Source organism: Octodon degus, unplaced genomic scaffold (assembly GCF_000260255.1).
Source record: "Octodon degus isolate 3935 unplaced genomic scaffold, OctDeg1.0 scaffold00157, whole genome shotgun sequence".
In the NCBI taxonomy this organism is placed as follows: Eukaryota; Metazoa; Chordata; class Mammalia; order Rodentia; family Octodontidae; genus Octodon; species Octodon degus.
In genome coordinates, this window is record NW_004524733.1 from 281,322 (window position 1) to 290,899 (window position 9,578).

General features: G+C 41.9%; 1 protein-coding gene, 1 long non-coding RNA gene and 1 other non-coding gene across 3 annotated transcripts in view; 1 reads left to right on the forward strand and 2 right to left on the reverse strand.

Moving 5' to 3' along the window:
• Positions 1-239, reverse strand: part of LOC101580163 (teneurin-3-like) — a 226,837-nt gene extending 226,598 nt beyond the window's left edge. The window contains exon 1 of the mRNA XM_004642612.1: positions 51-239. The gene's annotated coding sequence lies outside the window, so the exon portion shown is untranslated. The remainder of the gene's footprint in view (positions 1-50) is intronic.
• Positions 240-459: 220 nt separating this feature from the next.
• On the forward strand, positions 460-8,765 carry LOC111812997. The gene is made up of 5 exons (XR_002818356.1): positions 460-528; positions 2,425-2,491; positions 3,478-3,650; positions 7,440-7,526; positions 8,619-8,765. It is a non-coding gene; the product is annotated as an uncharacterized LOC111812997 (long non-coding RNA).
• LOC111813004 lies at positions 8,616-8,778 on the reverse strand. Its single transcript, XR_002818362.1, has one exon. It is a non-coding gene; the product is annotated as a U1 spliceosomal RNA (small nuclear RNA).
• Positions 8,779-9,578: the final 800 nt, after the last annotated feature.

The window sequence follows — 9,578 nt, forward strand, 5'->3', positions numbered from 1 at the left end:
AGAGAGAGAGAGAGAGAGAGAGAGAGAGAGAGAGAGAGAGAGGAGCCTACCATGAGCTTCCCCGGTGCTGATCGCGGGAGAGCCCAATCGCGGGCGAGCTGGACCGGGCTGCGATCATTTATAATCCTAGACTCCTCCGCTCCGCCACTTGTCAAGATGACAGGTACTTTATTTCTTCTTCTTCTTCTTCTTTTTTTTTTTTTTCCCAAAAAATCAGATTCCCCGTTTCCTGCCTTTTTCTGTCAAATGGGATTCGCCGGACTGAACCACGTTCGCCGCCCCTCTCTCCCTCCTCCCCCCTCCTGGCCGCGTCGGGTCCGGGAAAGCACCGAGGCTCCCATGCTGTGACCAATCAGTGCGTCTACTACTCTTGCCGTGATTTAGGGGTCATCCATGAATAACACTTCAGGCTGATGAATGGCTCTTGCAGGCTTGCGGCTCTGATGAGGGGTCTGCACGCCGCTGATTGCAAACACTAATGAACTTACAGCGCCATTTGAAATTCACACGCACCAACAAAGTCCGGGGGTACGTGCGCGGGATCTGTCCTTTTCTTCTCCGGGTGACCGGGAAGAGGACCTAGGGGAGGGGACGGGTAATTGCTTTGGACTTAAGTGGAAACACTTCGCTCGGTAATCAAACCTCTAACCTTCTTAGAAAACTACTTTTCTTGATCTTCCATAGGGTGGGCATTTCGGGTCAGCTGAGTCACCCGAGGAGGTGGGAGTGCGAGACACTGCCGGGAAGATGGATTCGGAGGCCGAAGGGTGTAATTAAGGATTGCCAGCCCCGGCGGGCGGCCTGTCCTTCAACAAGCCTCTGAGAATGACCTGTGCCTTCCCTTTCTGAGTGTCTTCTCTTCCGAGCCTGAAAAGCGCAAATGACCTTCGGACGGGAGAGGGCTGCACTAAACATTCAGACTTCTTTCCGAGCCGCAGCTGTACACTGTAGAACAAGTGTCCCGATCTCCAAGAGCGTGACCTGGCCGGGGAGCACTCTGGGGTCCTCTAAAGCCTCCAGGCCCCCATCCGTATTCCCGTGCATTCACACATTCTGTCTCCTTCTCTCTCCCCCTCTCCCCCTCCTCTTTCTCCTCTCCTCCCCTTTTTCTTCTTTTCCTCCTCCAGGCAGATTAGCAGCCCAACACTGCCCCTGTCTCAAGTTTCTGTGTTATGGGAAGGGGAAAAAAGTTTACTGCTTTTCGCGACACAATGCCACTTGCTACTCGCTTAAGTTCCCACCAAAACTCTAGCTCCGCAATCCCCAGTTCCTCTCCCCAAATAGCTGGGGTGCAAAAAGCCCGCCGGCAGGGCTTCCTAAATCTGCTCCGAGTTTTCCCAGTTCCAGTTTGGGAACCTGACACTCATGGCCTTCCTGCTCTCAGGCTGGTCAGCCTGCGCCAGTTTGCGGTGCCTGTTACAGTGCATCGCCGGCGTGGAGTGCGCGCCTGCGGCGGAGGGGTGCACTAGGTTCCCGGCGGAGCGCCCCTGCGTTTCCTGCCCTCCCCAGGGACCTGCTGCCAGGCGGCCAGTGTTTCTTGGTCTGCCCCAACAGCTGCCAACCTGTCGCTACAGCTTGGCAGAGGGACTAGTGCACGCTGAGACCGTTAACTATACCCTTCCCGGCAACTCCAGAGGTCGGGATTACCGACCTGTACCTGACTTGGCTGGAAGGAAAGAGATTTGTGTTTTTACTTGCATTTGCATGCAAAGCAAGATCGAATCTAGCGCTCCCAAAAGCGAAGCGCAAAGCCTCCTAGGAAAGCCTGAATCTTTCTGATGGAGTTCTCCAAAGTTTGGGGTGGATCTCATTTGTGACTTGAATTAAGGAGTCTGGACCCACAGTCTGAGTTCCCGAAGTTGCTAAGTGACTGAGCGCGCCACAATGTGTCAAGAAGTCTCAGTAGTAGGCCAACCCCACTTGGCCCCTGGGGCTCCAGTGACCACAGGCACATCTTTATGGGAACAATCAAGAGTTGCCCTAGGGCGCTTTGTAGTGTTTCCTGCCACAGTGAATTTAATTCTCAGAAAAAACATACACAGAGGGTGGGGCAGGGGTCTAAGGCGTGTATCTCTCATTCTAGCCACTCTCATCTGAGAAGTTGGTCAACTATGAAAACATGCCCCAGACATTAAATGATGATCACAAAAACTGCTCAAAATTTGCACACCTGAGATAATTCGGAGGAAACTAGAGGCGTTCCATAAATCAGTTATGTGGATCAGATCCCATAAAAACATCTTAAGTGTTTAAAAACTTTTATAACTGTCCAAGTGGCACTCTCTCTTGCTCTTTTGTACCTTGCTATCTAGGAATGGACAATAAAGTGAAAAGACCCTGCTCCATTCCTTAAAGAAGCCAGAAAAGAGAGCTGCATTAGGAAAATGGGGAGGGGTTAATCTTTTTTTTCTTTTTCTTTTCCAGAACCCTCATTATAGCTAACGCTAGTAATAAACGAAGGAAACAATGGAACTCATAAAACTTAGAAAAGGTAATAAATCTTGGAGCCTGTCTCTAGTCTACTTCCCTGTTATATGATTTTCAAAGTTTTTTTTTAAGTTTGTGGTGCTGAATGTTCACTTAAAGTGGATAATACACACACGTGCACATACACATATTCCACAGGAAAAGAAAATAAAACCCCCAGAATTTATTAGTGTTGCCCTGTGCATTCTGTGCTCAAAGTGGGAATGGGCAAAGAGCACAGCTCCCAGACAATGTCCTCCTGTGTCCCCAAGGCACAGCCTGCAGTAATTCAGGCAGTCTGTAAATGTGTTAAATTCGGGGAAGGTGGAGTAAGAGAAAGATCTATCCTTTGAGAGCATTAGGAAAAGCTGATAGGCATTGCCAGAGTGTAGTAGTTGCCACCTCCTCCAATTGCATCCGCTGGAAAGCAGAAAGGATGTGACCTCAAGCCACTGTGCCTAGCTGCACTGCTGTTATGGGAGGGCGAGGAGGGCATAAGCTCCCACTTTTCCCTTCGCAGCCATAAGAACTAGAGAGTAGAAGAAATGGAAGACATTGCTATCTGTTTTGCAGACTTCTGGCTGCTGCCCACAGCTAAGTCTTACAGCTGGTGACTTTGCGGTGTTAACGCAGCCGGTCGTGCGCGGAGATAATGGGGCTGCCAAGCTGGCGGCAACGCTGTCCCTTGGGCCCCTCTTGTCACACAGACATGCTGCTTTCCGCAAAGAGAAAGTGGAATAGCTTCCAGCACAGCCTGCATCCACACCCCTAGAAATGTATGCCTGCGGCCTTAGTAAGGCTTAAGGGAAGGTAAAAGGCTAAACTTCTGATGCACTTTGGGGTTAGGAAGGATGCACCTGTGCCTCAAGCCCTGCTGCTGGTGCAGGGCCAGACAACAGCCAGGAGCTGTCTCCCACTTGAAGGTGACTCTTCCCCATTTTAGTGAGCATCGCTTGAACCTGCTGGGGAGGCTTGTTTTGGAGAGCTCTTTCTTCCCTCCTCTTGTCCTAGAGATCCAGCATGCAGCTGGAGAGGCCGGGTGGCAGCTGTTCCACCCTCCTTCCTTCGGAGAAGCCACATCTTGCTTTGCTGTGGGCGGCCTTCAGCCGAGAAGAAGGGGAGCCTGAGGTCTTGCAGGTACTAGGCTCTCCAGGGAGACCATGATATACCGCTGGACTTCTCAGGTATTCTTTGGACTTACTATACCTGGTCTAGCTTGCTGAATCTTGAGTGGACTGACTTCTGGGCTCACCACTTGAGGGACTCCAGAAACCCATGAGCAACTAGAAGAAATGACAAGAAAAGCAAGAGCTCAGGGCCCTAGACCTGTCATCTCAATCCTGAGAAAAATCAGGAAAGCCAAAATAGTCCAAATACGTCCGCAAGGAGGTTATGTCTCAATGGAGAGCAACAAATATCTCATGGGCCACTTGAAACAGGCTAAAAGGTAGGAGTTGCTGAGCAAACCCTGAATTCTAGGCACTCAAAGTATTCCTGTCAAACAAGTCATTTTCCTTATAGCAAACAATCTGGAACATTTTACTGCACTAGAACTTAAATTTCACACTCTCTAAAGTAGCCATGAAGTTATTATCAGGTTGCTTTTCACTCACAAGAATAACCTGTTTGTCTTGGCAGTTAAGTTGAGGGAAACTACAACAAAAATTAGATTTTGATCATTGACAAAGTCATAAAATTAAATGACTGTTTGTGGTGGAGAATATGCTTTCATTATCTTAATTAAAATGAGATAGTCTGTCCTCTCTCAATGCACATCCATTTTGGAGTCATGGCGTGGACTGGTGATCAGACAACTCAACCTTTAAATGGGGCCAAGTTTTTCCACTACATTAGCTTGTGTTCCAGTGCATAAAACAAGCTTGCATGTGGCTCTGACCTTTGGTGCAAATGAAGTTGTGGAGCACAACCCAACTGCTGATGTGGTTTTGCTAGAGCATCCTAAAAGACTACAAGTTCTGTGAAGGATTTTGAACATAGAGACATCGTTTAACATGTGGTGCTTTCAAATTTGGCTGAACTCCACAGACATACTTAAAATTTGCCACATGATTCCGCACTGGAAGTGGGAAACTTTATAATTAATGGCTATCAGAAAGTTCTTGTGAAATTCATCAGTTTTTATACATGACTTGGTAGTAATATCTACATAGTATATTTGAGTTAAATACCAGTTGCTGACAAAGTAATGTAAACACAGTTTGGTCGATAAAACATCATTTAGGGAGCCGGGGAGATAGCACAGTAGAATAAGTGCTTGCCTAGCTAGCTCAAGGGCTTGAGTTCAATCCCCGGTTCCTCAAAAAAAATCATTTAGATATTTTAAGAGTACAGTTTATAATCCTAAACCTAATCTTCTAACAGATTAACTTGTAAATATGGTTTAAATATAGATACTATATGTATCTAATCAATGCCAGATAAATTGAACATCTTCTCATTTCCCAAATATGCCCAACTGTTATTTTCCTGTTGTTGACCTCTTGGTCTATAATATCCTGCACCCTGGACCACCCAAATACCTCACTTTTGAAGCATCTATTAGTAATCTCTCCTCTTTAGGTGTGCTACTGTATTTTCTGTGTGTAATGAAAGAAAACTGTGTTTTGTAGGGCCCTTCCTGACAGATGAGAGTTCCTGCAATATAGAGACTTTATTTTCCTCTGAAACCAAAGGGCCTATAGTGCTGGTCTATAGGCTATGCTCAGAAATGTTTATTCAATCAATGAATGAATATATGAATAAAATATTTTATTGTAGTTAGTCATTCTGACTTTCTTTTAAAATAGGATATGTCATAAACAAAATTTACCTCGAAAATATGTTGATCAAATATACTTCTTTACATCTCTGGCCATTGTTTTTAAAATGAATAGTTTTTCAATTCTGATCATTATAGGAACCTACCTTTAAACTTGGTAGACTTCTTTCAGAAACAAAGACAATCGAAACAGGAAAAGGCAAAGAGATCAAATTGTATTTTCATTTTTAGTAAGATGATAATTTACAGAAAACTACAAAAAGGTAGAGCAAGTATCTGACAAATGTGGATACTCTAAGTATTTACATTACCTATGGCTCTATTATAAAATCCTTATTGCCTTCCAAATTTCCCCTGTATTTTTACCGGTAAAACATATAGAACTTAAGATGACTGCTTTTCATTGCTTTAAGACAAGGGTTCAGCTGGTACTGGGGAAACAATCTCTGTTTGTTCCTGTCTGCTCAGGAGGACTGTTTCTAATTGATCTGGCATGGAATTTAGTTGGAGATGTGTATGTTCCAACCGAAGCACAGAGCCTGTATGCTTTGTAAAGTGATAACCATATGGGCCTTATTTGAAACATTTGAGGATTTTTGACATTAACCTGGGTTAAATTGAGCTATAAATTCAACTCAAATATATACGTCCTGACAAATTCATCATCACTTTGGATAGATGCAAGCCATGCTCCCCTCATTATTAATAAAGTCAATGACTGCTTATCACCAATGCAAAGGTTTGCTGTGATGAAGTGCCGTAATGTTGTACTTTGCACTGTTTAAATGCAAATTGCCCATATTAAGCAGACATTTGCTACTGTTATCACTTTCAGTAGAATGGAAATTTTAAAAATGATCTCTAGGTAAAGAAAAGGATATGTAGTCAAGTCTATTTCCTCTTACACTATTTTCAAGTGCACTTCACTATCATCATGAAGATTTAATTAAGCAAGCTCAGCCAGGCTAAAAAGCAGAGCGGCGGGAAGTTACTACTTATAGAAACATTCAGGACTTACACAAAAATAATTTATTTACTATTAAGGGATAAAAATACAACAGAATTCTATAACTCCTTTCCCTTATTTCTGAATATTAAATTTAGAGCTTACACTTTGTTACAGATAATAGTACTAAGTTATGGGTGTTGATGGTCCTTTCCTTGCAGTTTTAAATTGCCTTGAAAAAGATACAGTTTCTTTAATTAAAAAAGCTGCATAGAACTAATCCCTCTAGCTGTAAAAAGAAAAGTTTTAAGCAATCTCTTTCTGCTCCGAGAGAGAAAGGCAGACAATACCATAACAGATCAGAAACATAAGCTATAGTGTGCAGCCAGGAGCCCAGCAGGGAACTGAATACTGCTCCGACTGTGTCATTTTTTAATCCCCCATCCCAGTTTTCCCCGTCTGACCTCATGCTGAGATGAAGTTATCACAGAAGACAGCTTTACTCTCACCAATGAATCCAACCCTGGATCTGTATTATCCTCAGCAGATCAAAACACCGCTTTCATCAAATAGCATTATCTGCATAAAAGGCATGCAATTGCCCGATAATTTCACCCAAACTATGCTATTCATTTAAAGGACAAGAAGAGAAATGTAATTCATTCCTTTTGGGGGGTGGCAGAGAAAAGTGAGACTTGGGGAGAGACAGAGGCTGGAAAAGCTAACTTAGCCTCCTTCACTCATGGGAACTTTTCTGTTTTCAACACAAAATCCCAAGAAGGGGTCCATTTAAGAGTTCCCCTACTCCTGAGCTTTAAGATTAATTGTTGGAGCAATTTGGTGCAGTTTGAGTGACAAAAGTGTACGTTGTGTAGAAAACTGGCAATAAGAAATTACAAAGCTTGCTGATGTCATTATCCATGCTTCCATGAACCCCAATAAAAACATCATATCCAGTAAAATTGGAGAAGCATAAGAATTAGCTGAACAATTGGATGAAGTTTAACACAGCGTAGTATGGCGGCGGATACTCACTAGAAGATCTTTCTGTGCTTAAAAGAAGTTTGATTTTTTTGCAGTGAGAAGACAAAGACCTATTCCATAATTTTGAGTTGATACTTTGAAGATTATTCAAGATATCTTAGTAGCAAAGACTAGGTTTCTTTAAAAAAAAATTAAAAAACCCTTTAGCTTCCTTCAGATTTTCCTTTCCGTCTTATGTTTAAACAATTCTCATTTGCATTGCAGATTGTGTAAGCTGTTATAATGGACTTCTCTTCAATAAATGCTAACTCTTTATTGAATGACATCAGTTGTTTTGCTCAAGGTATCATGGTAAGTTAGAGCAATCATATGGAACCATTTCTGTCAAGTAAAAGGAATTACTGAGAAGCACTAGAACTCCTGTATGGGTGTGGGTGACTTACTAGGCATATGTTAATATCCTTATAATATGCATTAATCACCATAATTTTAACAATTTACCTTGAAAATGTAAATCTCTTCAGCACTTTTATAATTTATTATGTAAATTAACTGGGCAAGAAATCCAGCTTAATCCCAATCTTGACATCACCCAGACAACGTCTACCCACAAAAATGTGTAGGACAATCAGAATTGCTTGGGATAGCATTAATATGCTTCACATCAGTGGCTAGGGATATTCAAAGAAATCCATGGTAAAAATAAAACAGGTAAAGAAACAAAAACTTTTCCCTTGAAAGAGAGATACTGGTTCTACCAGAAATTAATCACAGCATGATTATTGGTCATCGCTATTATTTTAATTATATATGTGTATATTCTAAGACATTGAAATAGAATAAACAGAATTTTTTTCCATCTCACTTTCCTGAAATGACTACTTATTACTGAAATGCTCCAAGGCTAAAATTCTGTGTAAATATATGGTCTGCTCAGTGGTCAAGTTCAAATTCATGTTTCCAAAATATAGCTTCCTGACAAAGAAATTATCTTAAATTTAATATGATTAAGCATTAAACTGTGGTATTTCCTTGAATTTAATGCCAACACTATTTTCATGTCAAATTTGATTATAAGAACCTACTTTCAGTGTAAACTGTTTAAAGCCCTAAATCATTAACAGATCACTTAGGGTTCAGTCTCACAGAATTTCTTGTCTGAAATGCCAGGGAAAGGTACATAAGCAGAGACGAGTTTCACATTTTGCCTACATGTGTATAGATGTAGCTGGTTTTACAAGTCACATTTCTATCTCAAGATGCCAGGAATAAAAGATGTTTGCATCATCATACTCCTGATAACTTTGTGAACACACTTACTATGTAATTAAGGCTCGTACAAAGTACCGTGTCAAAGTAAATCATGGGCCAATACACCACTAGACATGGATATGATGACAAAAACAATTTAATGAAGAATTAGAAATTTTATTTTATTTTCAGGGGAAAGCACAAACGCAGTCCCCCACTACTACAAATCATGCAGTTGAGAGTCTTACATTTGGGGAAATCACAGGAGTCTGCACATGGGGAGCGCGATGGATGAGCCTTACCCTGGCAAACCACTTTTGTGATCATGGTATCTCCCCTGGCAGGCGAGTATGAAGAATTGGAAATTTTAAATAAAAGATTTTGACGTTCCCTTTTTTACTTACTTTCATGCCAAACCTATGTTTAACTCATAACTGATTTCTCTAAGAGACTAAACCTGGATCATGCATATATTCTGATTTCAGTCACCAGAGTTAGTGTCTTGAAAGCTAAATCACCATCTTCACAGGTCATGGAATTTTTTATAAAGAAGATACCAAAATATCACTCCTCTCAGAATAAAAGCTTCTCAAATAGGGGAGGGAAAGGTATGTATGGCGATATTATAGGTAATGCTATTCTCTTGCCTAAAACTTTGGCTTATTTACAGTCTGTTAAGACAGCTCTATAATGTGATGAATTCTGTATAAATAAAAATTATAGACAAAGGCCACAAAATGGCCAAAGACTCAGGAATAAGGCAATGTTATATGGTCTGATTTTTATTTTCTCTGGCGAGGATATAGCTTTGGGTTTTGTTTGGTTTAGGGGAAAATGTAAGAAGCCAGGCATTTCTAGAAGAAAAGAAAGAAAGAAGGCTCTGTCCTGGGCATAAGAAGCACCCAAATATCTTTCTGTGTTTGCCTAACACTTTTTTCCCTAGCCCTAGCCTCCAAATCCAGCACTTTAAACCCATGAAATCTATGAAAGACCAGGATTCACCTTCCCCTCTTTTATCCTTGGATAAGATATCTAGGAGGGGAAAAAAAGTAGGCCATCAGAAGATTATGTGCTAAGAGGGTGTAAAGTGGGAGGAAATTGGCAGAGAGCCTGTGTGTTAGGAGAAAGAGAAGGGAAAAGGGGAAACTGAAG